The sequence below is a fragment of the Pleurodeles waltl genome, chromosome 6 (genome assembly GCF_031143425.1).
Source record: "Pleurodeles waltl isolate 20211129_DDA chromosome 6, aPleWal1.hap1.20221129, whole genome shotgun sequence".
Taxonomy (NCBI): Eukaryota; Metazoa; Chordata; class Amphibia; order Caudata; family Salamandridae; genus Pleurodeles; species Pleurodeles waltl.
This window is the reverse complement of record NC_090445.1, coordinates 855,673,947-855,692,308: the sequence shown is the minus strand read 5'-3', so window position 1 is coordinate 855,692,308 and position 18,362 is coordinate 855,673,947.

The following is an 18,362-nucleotide window of genomic DNA, read 5'->3' as shown; positions in this document are numbered from 1 at the left end:
TATGGGCACCATCCGGTTTTGGGCTGAGTCCCTTTGCTTCTGCCAAGGGAGCTGGTAAATCGGCAATAACTAGAGAAAAAAATGCAAAGGAGCCAATACACATCCCTGACGTAAGCCACTGTTGATTGGAATTTTATGGGTCAATCTGAAAACTACATCAATAATTACCTGGGCCCAATTTTGAGAATGCAAGCACTGTATGATAGATAGGATGAGCAGAAAGCAGCAGAACAAGTTGCCCATTTGTTCCACTGCCTTCCTTGCGCAAGCCCACCAGCTGAAACAGTGGTCAATTCTTGAATGGCCTTCCCTAAAACCCCCCTGTTCAGGTGGCACAAACTTATGGAGATCTGCCCACTCCTTAAGACTTCCTAGTATGATCTTTGTGAACAATTTTTCGCCAACATCAAGAGGTTAATCAATCTATAGTTTTTAGGAATTTCCATGTCATCTTTTTTGTATACAGGTCCAATGATTGAGCCATTCCATGATTCCCAAAACCTTCCAGATAAAAGGAATCCCTGGAAAGGATAATGAAAGAATTTCACCCACCAGTCACTTCTAGTTTTAATTATTATGGCGGGTAAATTATCTGAGCCGGCAGCTCTAGTTAATTTCAGGGTCCCTATTGTAGCTTTGATATTTTGCAAGGGAATTGTTTTTAAACTCCTTTTCTACCTCAGCTCAAGCTGGCCTACCTTCATCCTCCTGACCTTTCCTATATAATTCTGTTAAATATTTGGCACATGCTTCTTCTCCCTCTACACTTCTGATGGAATTTTGCTCCTTCCCGCAACCTCGTTGCACAAGCTGCCAAAACTTTTTTTATATTTTTGGTTTCAATAGATCCTAAAATATGTTTCCAGCATTCCTCCTTAAAGGCCCTTTTCTTATCAGTTATTTTTTTAAATACTTTTTATTTACATTCTTGAAGTATGTGTGCCTCTTGTAATCATATTTTACTCTGAAGTGCCTCCTTACTTCACCAACATGCCTTTTTAGATCTCTACACTCTTTATCAAACCACCCACTCCCAGACCTGATATCTTTCTAGGTATTTTTCTGTGTGCCCGTTTCCCTTTTAACTCCACTTTTAGACACTGAACCATCTGGAGGATTATTTTATCATACCAGCCGGTGCTAATATCCAGTGTTTGCACCATTGTTTGATTCTGCCCTTCTCATTTCTTTAAACCGGGAATCAGAGTTTTTCAGATTCAGTCTATGGTTGAAGTCCCCCAGCAACAGGATTATGTCCTTCTGAAAAATTGCACAGATCCATTCTATGTTTACCTTAAACCTTCTATTCTGACTGTCATCCTCCTCCATACTGCCCATGTGCATGTACACATTAATTAGTTAGAAAAAGAGTTGCCTTTACGGCTCTCTGTCTGGCACACAACACACTGCCTGGATCTGGACCAGAATATCTTAAAAGGAAATGTAGGTGGTACTCCCCAAAAAAGACCTCTGCAATCTGCTGTTTCAAATGGGCATTCATGCGCTATGGAAATTTCACATCAAGCCAAATCAGAATGCTACATGGAAACCATATAGATCTTTGGTAGCTTAAAAGTTCCTCTATCATGGGATATTTTGTCACAACTAGCTGAACTCCACATAGCATTCTGTGGAACCTTAGCAGTACTTCCACAGAGTTGTCTTCTGTTGTTTAGGTGTGAGCTCTCTAAAAGCCCTTCTCGTAGTGGTCTTTTATCACTTCTCGGTGGACAGCTTGAGTTATTCTCACGTTGTTGATGAGTGTTTCCCTGTGTTTGGGCATTTGTGGCTCTTCATGGTGGACACAAAATACACCTTCCAAATGACTTCCCACGTTTTACCCCCTACTTCCCTCCCCCCACTTCTGGGGAATTCCTTATAGTAGAATGCATGCATACCTACTGTAATAATCCAAGCAGTCATTGTAGTGAATAGTCCTTTATTCCAATAGTAGGTTCCTGTACAGAGGTACTACTAGTGATAGTAATACAGCAACTCCCAGCACTCAGCTCCAACCTCTTCCTTCTCCTGCCTCCTCCAGACTGTCCCTTTTCCAACACTCCACCTAGAATGCCCCTTCTTCCACATACCATTTCCCACTCATAAGCCTCTTACTACACATCTCCCCCTTACACATCCTACAAAAATTACACACACACACACACAAAACTAAATAATGCCTATTACACATCTCCCCCCTTACACATCCTACACAAATACACACACACAACTAAATAATACCTATTTACAATTAAAGATACTATTAACTGTTCCTAATTTTGCATAAGTTTCCCATACTCCACTCCTTTCCATCTTCCAACTTAACCACATTGTTATACACCTTTACCACCTTTTGTGGTTTAGAAAACTTGCTCTCACCCTTCTTCACTACACCAAACCTTTTCACTGCCACCCAATCACCAACTTCCACATCAATCTTCTTCACCCTTCTCCTAATGTCATATCTTAATTTGTTACACTCCTGCCGATCCAATACTTTCATTCTCATCCTTTCACAATCAACCCATACATGTTTCTTTTCACATAACCACCAAGGAAATTCCTTCGTAGCTGGTTCCCTACCTTTAAGAGCAACAAATGGCGACTCCCCTGTTACCGAATGGGGCGTCACTCTATGTGCCCACAACATTTTGTTCAATTCCATTCTCCAATCTAGTCCATTCACCAAAGAGAGTTGAATATTCTCCAAAATCATTCGATTCACCCTCTCCACTAATCCGTTAGCTTGTGGATGGAACAGCGCAACTTTCTCATGTTTAATTCCTAATCCAGTCAGGAACTCTTTCATACTTCCCGACACCAATTGCACGCCATTGTCAGTGATCAGAACTCTCGGCACACCTTCTTCCAAAAACACTTTCTTAAGAAATTCTATAACATTACTAGTTGTGATTCGTTCCAAATTCTTTACTACAAACCACTTACTATGGTAATCTACCAAAACAGCAAGAAACCGATTCCTCCTACCCAATTTATCCACCGGGCCTATAAAGTCCAAAGCTAACTTCTCCCACGGTTGTGTTGGGAACTGTACACATCCTAAAGGTGGCTGCGTGAGAACTCTGGTCTTGTCACTGTTACCACATGCTACACATTCACTCACCATCCGCTCCACCTCCCTATCCATTCCAGGCCACCAATAAAATTGTCTTAGTCTTCTCTTGGTTAAACTCCTTCCTAGATGACCCTCATGCACCAATTTTATCAACCTCACTCTCAGTTTCCTTGGAGGAACAACTTTCCCGCGTCTTAATATTTTCTCTCCTTGAATACTCAATTCATTCCTTACTTCCAAATATTGTCTCAAACCATCATGTGAGTGACTGCCACTACCATCTGGATCACATATAAGCCTTTTTAACTCACGGTATTCTTCATCTTCCACTACAGCTTCCTTCCACTCTTCTTGTCCTAATGCCAATTCTTCATCTATTGGAAACGCCTCCATTTCCATCTTAGACACTAACGACACCTCTTCAGAACTCTCATCAACCGGCAAACGTGACAAACAATCGGCCACACTATTTTTCTTACCCTTTACAAATTCTACAACAAAATTTAAATCTATAATGTTAAGCAACCATCTAGATATTCGGGGTGTTATACTTCCCTCCAAACCCCGACCACATTTGAAAACCTGCAATAACGGTTTGTAGTCCGTTCGAAGTATAAAAGGCAATCCCCAAAGATAGTATCTGTAATGGTTTACACCCCAGCAACAGGCCAACGCCTCTTTCTCAATGGCAGAGTATGAGCGTTCTGCCCCCTGAAGTCTACGAGATGCAAATCCAATGATTTTCTCTTCATTCTCCACCATCTGTATGAGAACCGCTCCTAAGCCCACACTACTAGCATCCGTCATTTAGATTGTTTTCTTGCACACATCAAAATGTCCCAGCGTATGAGCACTAATAATGGAACTCTTAATCTTCACAAATGCTGTTTCACACTCCTCTCCCCACTCAAACACTGACCCCTTTTTTAACAGCAATCTCATGGGCTCCACAACCCCAGTAAAATCATGTACAAACTTTGAACAGTATTCTGCTAATCCCAGAAATGATTTTAGTTGGTCTTTGTTCTGTGGTCTCGGTGCTTCACTATTTGCTCTTACAATACTTCTTTTTGGTTTTATCCCTTCAGCAGATACTTCATGACCTAAATAATTCACTCGATCTTTTCTCAATTGGCATTTTTCTCTCATTACAGTCAGACCATGAGCCTCAATTCTCCCCAAGACTTTCTCAATCAACTCATCATGGTCATTCAAAGATTTTCCCACTAATATGATGTAATCCTGGAAACACAATACATTTTGTAGTAACAGGGGAGTCGCCATTTGTTGTTCCTCGCGCTGTTCTATTTTTAGCGCGTGTCAGGAATAATATTTCGTCGTGCCATGCGCGTCTTAGTTCTATTTGTAGCATGCGTTAAGAGTGTTCTGTTCTTAGCGCGTGTGTAGACTTGTTTACTCCTGAAAAGGCGTCACGTGCTCTTTCCGTTAAAGCCACACAATAATGCCGATTGGTATAATATTGGATATTAAACTTTTATATCGATTCACCATAAATTTTTTACTCTCAAAATAAATGGTTTCAAGTTCCTTCCAGCGTTAACGTTGGATTATCATTGGTATCCTTTCCATATTATTTAGCATTCACACTGAAACATAAGTCTATCAAAACAATAGTGCTCCTTTGAAAACATACGCATATGGCACTTACAGTTATTCAGTTCACGTTCCAGAGTATTTTCTTTTCCGTATTTCTTTTGTTGCTCACGTTGTTATGAGTAGGGAGTTGCTTGGTTTTACTTGGCTTCTGTACAGAGTCCACTCGTCGCCATTTATGTAATAATCCAAGCAGTCATTGTAGTGAATAGTCCTTTATTCCAATAATAGGTTCCTGTACAGAGGTACTACTAGTGATAGTAATACAGCAACTCCCAGCACTCAGCTCCAACCTCTTCCTTCTCCTGCCTCCTCCAGACTGTCCCTTTTCCAACACTCCACCTAGAATGCCCCTTCTTTCACATTCCATTTCCCACTCATAAGCCTATTACTACACCTACTGCTCCACATCAGTGGTGGCCTCCACTTCGTTATATATACCATCCAAAGATGGTAAATATCCACCTGCGTGGCTTTGTCTGTTCTCACAGTATCCACAACTCTTCATGCTTGAGCACAGCAACCCTGACTAGACGGCAATCACCTAGTGTAACAATCTCTCATATAAGTCAAACTACAACCAACAGTCTTTTCACCCATGCACTCCTGAAAGGACATATGACAACCCAATGCAAATACAAGCTATTCATGGCGCTGACATTTAATTGGACCTCCACGGGCTTCTGAGAAGATTTGGGCACTAGCACTCTTTCATTTAAAATTAAGCACTCTATGTACATTGGCTTTCTGTAACCATGGTAATTGAGCCTCCTGAAACTTCTCAGCCAAATGCCCAAGGTAGTAAAATACATAGGTGAAGATGGGAATCTCCCTTTAAAAGATCAGCAGACATTAAAAGTTGTAAAGCCCTGCTATGTTGTTCCTGTTTGTAAGGAGCTTCAAATATTCAAAATAACTCTTTCTATAAAAATAAGGGCTACTACAACTTGGACAGTAGGGTCAGCGCACCTTGGCTAGTTACTGTTATTAGCTTCTGGTTATGAATACTGGGTTTTCCTCTGGTTTAAAAATGCTTTCTGTTTATAGGATAGGCCAGATTTCCATGATGAGATTTTTTGTGCAAAGGTAATTAAGCGTTTTATGGCAGCAGTATGCATAATTTGAGCATTGAGCTATCTACAAAATAATCGCAGAGTCAGACTTGCCATTTAGACACGAACCCATGTTCTCTTTCATTCCTTGAGACTTTGACCAGTGTTTTGTGAGACGGTAAACTGATAAAGGAGACGACGCGCTAACAACGTAGTTTTTTCCTTGCAATTTTACTCCATGTCAAATCCTAGCTTCAGGGTGGGTGTTACGCCCCCAATAAATGTATTTTCTGATAAATAGTGGGATACAGCTGCTTTCAGTCCGGTATTGTGAGATGACAGTCGGAATTCACCAGGAACATTTACATACACACAAAACTAAAATGTGCACACTCCCTCTTTGTTTTGAAAGACCTAAAGAATATTGGTTTATTTTACAAAAACATGTTTTTTTCTCTCTTAGTAATCCCACTGATGCGCATTTCTCTCCGTTTCCACTGCCCTTTGGGTCCCTCTCATGCACCCTGCTTGTCTTCTAATTTACTTAAACATTAAATGCCAGCCTGGTTGTGGGAAAATCTGTAGCTCACAATCCCCCATTCTTACTGACCAAGCTGTGCCCCTGATGAAGACGTTTTAAACTGGTGGCATCCGAAGGGTGGTAGAGAGTGAGAACTCTCCTTTCCACAGAGAGAAATGTTAGCCCCAAAAACGATTTTCCTTATTTACATCAATTAGTTGTATGTACGATTTGCAAATGCATATTTCCTAATTTGAGAACGGGGGGTTGGGGGAGGTGGGGAGCGGGCGGGTATTCTTGTGGGGCGAATACTGATTGCAATTGCTGCCCTAGTTTGCTCCTTGTAACTATAAACATTGAGGGTTGTTCTATTACCGCTGTGAACCAATAGAAAATAATTCAAATTCAAACTCTGCTCCCAAAACCAGTAATTTAGCACCACTGCTAATCACCCTTTGTTTCATAACAATCTGAGTAGGTGGTAGATCCTCCTCGATATAAACCTGCAAACTATGAAACACCTTGCCCAGGAAAATATGGGAAATCATCCACCTAGAATTCAGAAAAACAATAAAAACTTGGCTTTTCCCCAAAATAAGACTGTTTTTTCCAAAGATCACATAAGATCTCAGTTTGGTTCACACATCGATCCAAATGCCACACCCCAACGAACCAGTAATACAGTCAGTAATGCTGGTCACTGCCACTCCTAGTCACATAGACCAAACTGCTAGTGGAGAGTTCTCCACGTCTTTGGTAAGTAGGCACACGGAGATTCTGGACTAACTAGAAAGCATTTTCAGGACTCCTCTCCACGTTCCACAACCACGTGCATCCCGTCATAGAGTACTGTCCAATGAACTATAGAGACGCCATATATGACAATATCTTGCCAGAGCAGTCAATACACATGAATGGTAAATGCCTGCATGAGCAGATGCATCTGCTTTTACACTGTCTGCAATTTTAGCCCCTCTCCAAACCTCAAGCACTGCTGCTAACTTTTCCTGCATAGGTCAGACCTCTAAAACTCTTTCAACCATGCACTTGAAAGGTGCACAGGAATCCGACTGCACTGTGACCTCGTCAGAGTTACAAATCGCTACATAAAAGATACATAAGGAATAACCACTCAGTCTACATAGGAAAAGTGCTTTATACCTTGAAAGGGGTGGTGGTAAGAGTAAAATAAATACTAATAGAATAGAATAAAATCTTGCTGGACAATAAATCCTTTGGCGTTCCCAGCCTTTCAATCTCAACTCAAAATCTCTTGTTTAAGCTCCAGAAAATCAAAATTATTTCTCAGTTTTACATCCGAGTTCCTACTTCTTTCACAACGAATACCTCAAAATGAAAAGCGACCACCAACCTAGTGCACCAGGAGACAAATTATTGTGACCACAGTTACGAATCCCAGGAGAAATACCAGAAAATGGAGACGAGCAGATAAAATGTAGGCACAAGTGATGGTAGAATTTCCACTATCACAGTGACAGCAGCTCTGTCAAAACAAGGAGATGTACAATGTAGAAGGTGCAGGAATCTCCAAACAAGTGATTATCGTGGTAGCACAACCACCTTGCACGTGGAAGCCTCGCTCCTAACTCCCACGCCCACAGTTCAGCACTAGAGGTACTTCTGCTCTTTGAAATCCCAATTTAAATCTAAGGTATGCAGCACCCAATGCCCTTGACAGTACATTTGCATGAACAGGCATTCCCCGTACCTCCTGAGTCTATGGTGAACAATAGATACCTAGAACATTGCATCCAGTTACTGGAGCTGTCAACAGTGAACAACCATCTTGTAACTATTCCTCTCACCAGACCTCACGCCTGCTTGGCACAAAGGATGTGCCTGCTGGTGGAGGGGACGATAATCTACTGGTATCTTGTAAATCGTGGCAAAATCTCTTTAATGACTGTAGTCTTGCATCTTGCATATTCCTACTGGAGCGTAGTAATACCCTGCCTCATTATTCACATTGATTGGAGCCTGTAAAGGACTGCACCATTAATTACATGAGTCAAGCACAAGCAGACTACTCACACAGTTACACCACTTTGTCATTTTCTGAGCCCGACTCGCATCCAGTTGTTTTTTGTTATTGACTCTACATTGCAATGTGATCAGCCTGGCCATCTCTCCAGTGCTGACCATGCCACCCTCTCTACACTGCACCTTGAACAGCTGGACATCTTCCCAGCACTGAATATTTCTGTCTCTAACATAGGAATCGACGATTAGCCCATGTTATTGGAAGGCCATGAACCTAGATTTTTCTTTCTTTTTCACAATGACACAGTACTCAGTAGATCATGTCTTTTTACTTCTCGCTAGGTCCTCCATTCACCAGACTCTTCAGAAAGTGTAACAGATTTCACAAAGACACCCCAGCTGCAGGAATGGATAACTGCAGACTGGCACCTACTAGGTACAGAGAGACAGGAACACTAGGCCCGGCTTAGTGCCCCATCAGGAGGTAGATGTTACTTGCTGGCATCTTCTGCCAGATCCCAAAGACATCCTCAAGAAACCTAAGATGGAGCCTTATGGCAGTTGGATGACAGAACACTTCTAAGCGCAAGAGAGTGAACTACCCCACAGATGCCTAAGAATGACCCTTCACCTGCCAAATAGAGCTGATGACAGGACCATTTGACTTCCTCACTCCCACTAAATAAGCTATCAAAAGAGACCCATGTTATGTATAACTCATTCAGGCAGTACATTTCTTTTAGTCAACTACACAATGCATTCTGAGTCTATGGATGTAAATATGCCAGCATGCAGAGTGTGGTTGGCTAGAAGCCAGGATTGCCTGAAGGTGTCACATTTGACGTGCACCACAATGCTTTCTGTCCTATCAGCAACATCTACAAGATGCCATTATGAATCTCCTGCCCCAAACAAATTACACAAATGTATTGATTATGGATACCTAGTTTGTAATATCAATTCTCACCTGTGGGCAGCAAAGCAATTTGATGTGGCAGAATTGTAGCATGTGCATGGAATTACAAATATCAGACATTACATGGGCTATCACCCCAGTGGAATGTTGTCATCCGACCAGCCACAAAGAAAAAATGATTTCCAGACAATAACCATTCTTACCCAGTCAAATAAACTTTCTGTGGCATCCAGAGTTCCCTTTTCCCATCATAGGTCGGTTCTGCTTACCTCCGATCCATAATCTGTCCCACTGCCCAGGGTCACCCCATGCATTGTTTTGATTTTATCAGATTGTGGGGCAATGGTGCCCAATCTCACCTGTCAGGTTGACCCTCTGCACAGCCAGGTGAGGGACAGGATTTAAGTACTATAACTGTGTCCAGGGAGAGTGCGTCACTGCATCAGAAGTTCTAGTCCCACTGGGTACTTGTTATTTCCAGTGGAATAGAGGAGGCTGTCTAAGGAGGAGAAGATGGTGGGGTATGGTGGCACAATATAGTGGAGCACGACAAGCTCCCCTACCTATTTGGCTATTAATCCCCTGCATACCTGGGATACCACTTACTGGAGACAAATAAATGCAAATAAAAACACAAAAAACAACAAGAAAACAAGGCCTTCATCTATACAACCAGGATCTGGAACCATTCCTGTATCCATTGAGACTGCCCCAACCCTGCTCAAATTTAGGAAGACGCAGCTCTTTAAATAACACTACCCGCTTCCACTCTCAGAACCCAGCTACCCCTCCAATCACTCATTGGATCAGTTCCATGATAAGCACAATGTGCCAGGCAAATACTTTTAAACACAATGCAGTTAGGTACTGGTAACCAATGTAAGGATGTCCTAAAGAACAAATGTGAGCATTCCTGTGGAGGTAAAAAAATCAGATGATCTGGTGAATTGTTGAAGACAGGACATAGATTTCTGAGGGAGTTTGAGCATTAGAGTAGTCAGGCCCTGTGGTACAAGCCACAGTTTTATTGTGACCTGTACTACGAGGCATCTGACCTGTTATGGAAGAAAAGGACACATTTTACGCACCTATCGAAGACGGAAGCATGAGGCTAAAAGCTTGCTCATTTTGGAAGACAGAGTAAGATTCGGATGAAACCAAAAATGCAATTTTCTCACTTCAGCAACTAGAGTAGGTGAAGGACCCAGTTCAGCAGGCTATCAGGTGACCAGAGTTTTACCTCTTTTCTCGGAGGAAGATTTCAATGTTATCGATGTTGATCTTCAGGTTGTTTTTGTTCATCCATTGTTAAGCCTGTTAAGCGGCAGTTTTGGAAGTTGATTTTAGGTACTGCCATTAGGATCAGAGATTAAAGATGATCTGAGCATCATCAGTGTATGCTGCAAAAGATGGTCCAAATGAGCTGATGAGTTTAGCCAATGGATCGACGTACACACTGGAAAGAATGGGGCTGAGGGAGGACCCTTGAGGGACCCCTGTTCAAGCTTGTGGAAACCTGATCTAAAAGGTGGAAGGTGAATTGCCCATGAGTGTTGTTGCAGAAAAGATGAAATCTAGTTATATGCCTTACTTCTCAAACCAGCTTTGAAGAGCTAACCAAACAGGTGTCTATAAGACACTGTATTGAAGGCTGCTGAGAGCTCAAATAGGACCAGAGCCACAGGGCGTGCCTAATTTACTTGAATAGGTATGTCATCCAGCCTCAAGGCAAGCGCTGAGACCAGCACTATCTTGGTGCTTCGGTGACCCCAGAAACCTGATTGCACAAAATTGAATACTTTGTTGCACTTCCTTTTTGATATCTTGGTTAGGAACGTAAGTAATGAAATAGGCCTGTTATTACTGATGGCATTGGCATTGGCTGGAGAAGTTGTTTTTTAAAATTAAGTAAGAACTATGGCCTGTTTCCAAACTGTCAGTACTTTGGCATCCTGAATTGGTTGGTTGCAAAAGAGATACAAGGAGAGACGATAAGATCAATAAAATGATGAACAATGTGAGCATGGTAAGTGGCAAGCCCGATTTAATAGAAAGGGCCAGAGGCTCAAGACGGATTTCTCGTAACAAAGAAACGTTAGAAGTGTATCAATTCCTATAAAATCAGAGTGGGTTGTACTGAGATCAAGGTTGGTGGTCAAACCAGAAAAAGTATCCACAATGGCCTTTATCTTGTTATGGAAAAACGATGACAGATCAGCACATTGAACTTGAGAATGTGTGATCCAATTGCAGCAGCTATGTGGACTGAGAAGTTTTGCTAACAATTTTAACAAGCATTTGCCATGAAATGCATCTCGCGTTTGCTCGAGTTAGAGCTATTAGCGTTGTAAATTCCTAACTGGACTTTTCTTGCCACATTAATTGAAAATGAAAAGTAAAACAGTTGACATAAGTGAGCCGATTCAAAGTGCCACGGCAGCCATGAGCATGAGCATGAAGGAGAGACACAAAAGGAAAAAGAAGTTCGCTTGAGTCAAACATATCGGCAAACGTGCAATTATCTATGTAACAGGGTCGGTGTCCAAGGTGGTAACAAAACTGTCCCAAGGAGGGACAAACTTAAAGCATTTATCAATAATAAAGGATTTTTGAATGGCAAGCCCATTAACAAGTGATAGTGATGGGCGTGCAGTGTGCATTGTTAAAAGCCCACAGATAGATTACAATAGGCCAGAGCACTTGCGCTCAACTTAAAAATGGACTTGGAAGAATAATCAGCCTGATCAAATACTGAGTAGAAATAGGATGTTCTTGCCTGGGGAACTTGTTTTTGTAATCTGCTAGCATTCTTTGGTAGACCTAGTCTTTGAATATAGAATAATACCTGCTCCAGCTTCATTCCACATTTTACAATCCAGTTAAGCTAACATCTGAGAATCTGAGTACAGGTGAGGAAAAGGTCTAACTCACTCATAAGTGCCAATACGGTGTATTTAGCTTTTGTTGTGGTAAGGAATTTCTAGTGAAAGCTTAGGCCTACACTGTCAAACCAGATACCTGGTGAGACATTATCAGTACTATCAGGGTGTGTAAATAGCAGATCAAGAGTGTAGCCAGCATTGTGGGTCAGTGAACCTACCCTCTGGATCATATCGAGCAGTTGGAACAGTTCTACTAACACATTTGACTCAGCTCTAGATGGGTCACCAATCCAGATTCTAAAATCACCTAAATAAATAAGATTAGAAATGCTGACCACAATTGGTATGAAATCCAGAAATTCGTGAGTTCCTGGGTTCCCGGATCAAGCATGTTTGTCCATCCTGTTGCTGGTGCACAGAAACGATTTGGGAGAGTACATCCAGCTGCTGCATGCTACCCTGATGGGTGGTTTGGGCCAGATTTGGGCCAGGAGATGGCTGTCCAGCGATCGCTGCCTTAAGGATGGGAGGCCACACCCAACGTGATGGCTGGGTAGCTAGAAACCAGGGCAAAGGCCCAGCATAGGAGCGGAGTGCTGCGGTGGGAGCATGGGACCAATTGCAGGAATTCGGCTTGCCCCGGCTCTCCCATGGCAGGCACCTTGCATGCACGGTCTCAGGCGAGGTGCAGACAGTGGCATGCGAGGGCAAAAATGTGGCCCACAAGGGAGCAACTTCTGTGCCTGACCCCCAGAAAAGACTGCCCTCCTGAGATCCTGTGGTGCTCGGATGGAGGCGAGCATCTGCAGCCCTGAGACCAGAGGTATGTGCGGGGGGCTGGGAAAACTCACCTCTACCGCTTCAGTGGCATGGAGGTCTGGGAGTTGTCTCTGAGCCTGGGGCACTGCTGTTCTCCTGGAGGCATCTCGCCCCCTCGAGGGAGAGACTAGCCCTCCCGCGGAATAATAGAATCACTGCACAAGGGACAGGGGTCAGTCTCTGGGCCTGACTGCTTGTGAGGCTGCTGGACTTGCGGGTCAGTGCCCCAATGCAGAGAAAGGAGTGGTTACCTTCTGGAAAGTGGGGGTCCCCTGGGAAATCACCCCCATCCTACAGCTGATAAGAGAGAGAACTGACTGTCAAGCAGGTTCAAAGAAGACCCCTTGTTAACCACCCTCTCCCCTCACATATGTACGAGGAAAATCCCACCTCTCATTTAGAGTGTTGCAAAGTATATGGTCCCTGAGCCACAGGGGGACGACTCTTGCTCTCAGAACAGATTACTTGAAGGGCCCCTCAGTCTGAGGGTTAAAGCCTACCTAGGGGAAACCATTTCAAAGGCTTGGGAGGTACACTACCACTGGATCCTTTGCCCCCCCTCGGATTTTGAGACCCAGAGGGCGGAACTGCTGAGAGGAGCCTCCTGCAGACCAGTACACGGTCCCTTGGAGAGACATCCTCATAGATGCACCCCTCTTCGGTGTGATTCCAAGAAGGGCTATCGGGGCACTCACTGGCAATGAGGTCGGGTGCCAGCCACCGACCAGGCTCAATCTAAAATGGACAAATTTACAGTACCCATACCAAGAGCAGGCAAGGGAAGGGGAGACTATGGAGCAGAGGATCTATGACCCTGACCCCCGATGCAGCCATCATCCTGCAGGCGATACAAACCTAATGCCCTGCCTTTGAGACTAAAATCAAGGAGGTGGAGATGAATGCGGTGCTCCTGCAGAACACTGCAGACAGAGTAACTGGAGCAGAAGGATGCAGTTCTGATCTTGAGGACTTGGCAATGACACTGAAGTCTGAGTTGGCCCATCTGACCTCCGCCACTTTTATCCAAGAAGACCACGCTGAAGATGCAGAAAATTGAGCATGCAGGAATAATCTCAAATTTATCGGCCTCCCAGAAGGTGCAGAAGGAACCACACTTGAAGTGTTCATTTAGCACTGGATTTTGCCTTGAGTCCTAAAAGATAAGTTATGTACATGCTTTATAATCGAACAGGCCCACCGCTCCCTGGTGGCAAGGCCCCTTCTGGGCCCACCCTTTCACCCCATGATAGTGAAGGTGTTCAACTACGGAGACAGGGATGCAATCCTGAGGGTGGTGAGGGAAAAGTGCACTTTCAGTGCTCCAATACTCTGGTCTTTCCTGACTAAACCCCAAAAGTTGAGCAACAGTGCAAATCATGTGAAGCCATCAAAACAAAGCTAAAGGCCCTGAAACCACAATATATGCTCCTGTTACTGGCCAAGCTCTGAATTATCCTGAGGCTAAATCCTACTTTTTTGATACACCCGAAACAGCATGGAATTGGTCATCCGAGCAGCAGGTATTGTGAAGCCACTCGCACTCTCCCTAGGCCTCTGTGAAGCCAGACAAATTCAGCTTGCACCCTCGCTTATGTAATAGAGACAGGGGTCCACGCAGGAAGCACAGCTGCTCTAGAAGACACTCTGGGGGTCATTCCGACCCTGGCGGTCCATGACCGCCAGGGCCGGGGACCGCGGAAGCACCGCCAACAGGCTGGCGGTGCTTCCTGGGCTATTCTGACCGCGGCGGTAAAGCCGCGGTCAGAAAAGGGCAACCGGCGGTTTCTCGCCGGTTTACCCCTGGCCCAAGGAATCCGCCATGGCGGCGCTGCTTGCAGCGCCGCCATGGGAATTCCGACCCCCTTCCCGCCATCCTGGTCCGCCAGGAACAGGATGGCGGGAACGGGTGTCATGGGGCCCCTGGGGGCCCCTGCACTGCCCATGCCACTGCCCATGCCCCTGCACTGCCCAGGGGCCCCACAAAGATTTTCAGTGTCTGCTTTGCAGACACTGAATATCGCGACGGGTGCCACTGCACCCGTTGCACCCCTTCAACTCCGCCGGCTCCATTCGGAGCCGGCTTCATTGTTGAAGGGGCTTTCCTGCTGGGCCGGCGGGCGGCCTTCTGGCGGTCGCCCACCGGCCCAGCGGGAAAGTCAGAATGACCGCCGCGGTCATTTGTCCGCGGTACGGTCTTCTGGCGGTTCCCGCCAGGCGGGCGGCTTCTGCCGCCCGCCGGGGTCGGAATGACCCCTCTGACTCCTCATTATCAGATGTGGGTCATCTAGATCCAAGATATGGTGTGTAGGGCTGTGAACCTGCCAGTGCCTTCACTGCAGAACGGAAGCAGAAATCCATCTCGCCCCCATCCTGGCAGTCCCTAATTCCAGCACTGTGTAGTGTCATGAAGCCCTCTAGATCACAAGCTGAAACTCTTGGACTCGATGTGCCAGCAACACCAAATACTATTGCAGTATGGCTCATTCTGGGGAACCAGTGCGCAAGTTCATAGCCTTTGTTACAGCACTTGTTGGGTGCTGTTATGTATGGGGTGACAGATGCATCTGGGGTGGAAGTGTAGGGAGGAGATAATTGAGGGGAGTTACATGGGACTTGTTTGGCCCGGTTGGCCACAGTAGACATCACTGCGCCTACAAGATACTGGACACAGTTTAGCCATGTCCCAATAGCTACTCAGAAACACGATCGGATACGACAGGCAAGGAGGGGTGGAGGGTGAGAGATAGGCGAAATATGCCAGCTGATCAGGGATATGACATGCATCACTCAATGCCTGATTTCAAGATCATGACGTGCTACGTCAATATGCTGCTAGATCGCTTCAAATATGGGGCGGTGAGGAGCCTATTTAAAAGATAGGGACCAGATGTTCTGCTGATGCAAGAAAGTCACCTATAGGGGACTAGATGCCCACTGCTGGCTAGATACAACTATCATAGGGTGTATAATGCAGGACTTTCCCGGGGTTCCTGAGGAGTAGCTATTTTACTACACAGACTGCACACAGCAGTGACACACATAAAATCAGAGCCACAAGGGACATATGTTACAGCTGAGGAGTGAGTGTAGAATTGATATATTATATGGTGACTGTCTATGTTATCCCAATATTGGCAGGGGAGATACTACATAAGCTGCAAGATGTGCTGCTACCACATGAGCACACAATTGTGGGCGGCGATTTTAATATGGTGATGGCCCTGCAGGAGGACTGTTCGAAGACATTAGCGAGAGAATGGGGGCCAGGATCCACATGTGGGGTCAGGGACTAAGGAATGGGGTTGTGTGATGTGTGGCACATCTGGCACCCCCAAGAAATGGCATATACGCATACATCTGCAGCACATAAAACACAGTCATGCGTAGATCTCCTCTTTTTGACAGCCGCAGATCTACACCTGAAGCCCAGAGCCTATATGCTGCCCAGGGGGATCTTAGACCACTCTCCCATGGTAGTGCAAATGGGAGGCCCTGATCCTATGCATAAACCGATCTTGAACCTCAGCATATGACGCTTTGCAAGTGAAAAGGTTGTCCACTACCTATCGGGTGAACTGGAGAGTTTTATATAGCATAACTGTGGATTGTGGACTATGGAGTCCCCCACCACCCAATGGGGTGGGGCAAGTAAAGCATCTCTGGGTCATTGCAGCTCTAATACATGCAGACCAATGTGGCTTCATGCCTCACTGCAGTACCTGGCACTGCATTTGAAAGCTGCAGGTGGCAGTGGAATACAGGGACTGCCTGGTGTGTGGTAGTGATTTAGAAAAAGCTTTTAACAACCTGGACTGGGACTTCTTGTGGGAAGTGTTACACCATATGAGGTTCGGACCCAAATTCATGGCATATGTACAACTCCTCTACAAAAACCCAAGGGCACAGGTGTCGGCCGATGGTGCCCTCTCCTATTCATTCCTCATAGAACAGGGCACAGTAGAGCTGATGTTTCTATCCCACCCAGACTCCTCAGGCATGCAGTTACTAAAAATACTCAACTTTTACAGACAACCCTCCTGCTTAAATGTGAGTTGGGTCAATTCTTGCTGGTGCCTCTGAAGGGCACCGTAGATACTGTGAACTGGCAGGCCCCAGTTCCTGAACATAGACTGAGTTTCAAATACATGGGGTTTACATATTGCCTTACTATCTAGAACAGGTGTCTCCAAACATTCAATCGCGAGCTACCAGTAGCTCCCAGACCCCCTCAGAGTAGCTCACAGTCTGGAATACTTTTTTTAAATAAAAGCACAGGGTTACATTTTTCCTTTTAAAGTTAAAAGAAGGATGTGTTCATTTTATATTATTGTCATCAGGCTGCAGATAGCAGGGCCTGATAAGGTGCAGTGCTGGAGTCAGATTTATGAGCCAGGGCACAGAGATGAAGAATTGAAGCACTAAGGTATTCAACACGTAAATAAAAATCTTTGCCAACTCAGCATTAGAGGTGAGAAAAATGATTTTTCTCAATGCTTTTAAATTGGATAAAATTAAATTGAAAAGTTACCTTATAATTCAGTTAACTTTTCATTTTAATGTTCTCAATTTTTTTTTAAAGCAGGTTCCTTGCTTCCAGTGGCCAGTAGAACACTGTTCCATAATTATAACTGAAAAATGTATTCATTTTTTAAATGGTAGAAAGTTAAAGTGCAAAGAAAAGTTTCACATTATGAACCATTTTGCAATTTATAGTTTTCACATTAACCAACATGGCTGTATGTTTGTGTTATACATATAACGGTGCCACATATGACGAAAGGTATGCCCTCTGCCACAAATACAGACGACACAGGCTCTGTAACTCATACACATATATCTCCTTCATATGCACACATCTTCATACATCCTCAAAGACCACTCTCTCACTGACACACATGGAAGCCTTATCATAGCGTCCCCAGTCAAAGTATTTTGTTCAAACCATAGCATCTGGCCCTATGGACATTAGGCTTAAAGTCAAGGAAGCTGGATGTGGGGTGTCTGGTAATAATGCGTAAGCTGTTTAGCCTTCGGTAGCTCATGATGATTTTCACTAATCAGAAGTAGCTCTCGCTACATAGAAGGTTGGAGACCCCTGATCTAGATGAATAGCCTGTAAACCCCATACCTGGAAAGCTGAGCCAGGGTGCCAGTCTAGAGTGGATACGCAAACCCTTCTCTGCAAAATGGAAGATCAGTGTCAGCGGAGGAGTATGTCGAACAAAGCATCTGTTCCAGGACAGTTGTGGCCTGAGTGCTTCTCTCACCCCTGGGGTAGTGCATAGTTTATATAATCAAACTCACACTGTGTTAGAGGCACAGCTGTGATGCATTGATATGTCTAGATGTTAGAAGCTGTCTCCGAACGGGCAATACAAGCACTAGGATATCTTGTTCTATGTTCCTAGCCTTAAACAGAGTTTATAGATTACATGTCGAGAAAGGCAGACGGATAACAAGCAGCATGGACAATATATTCTCT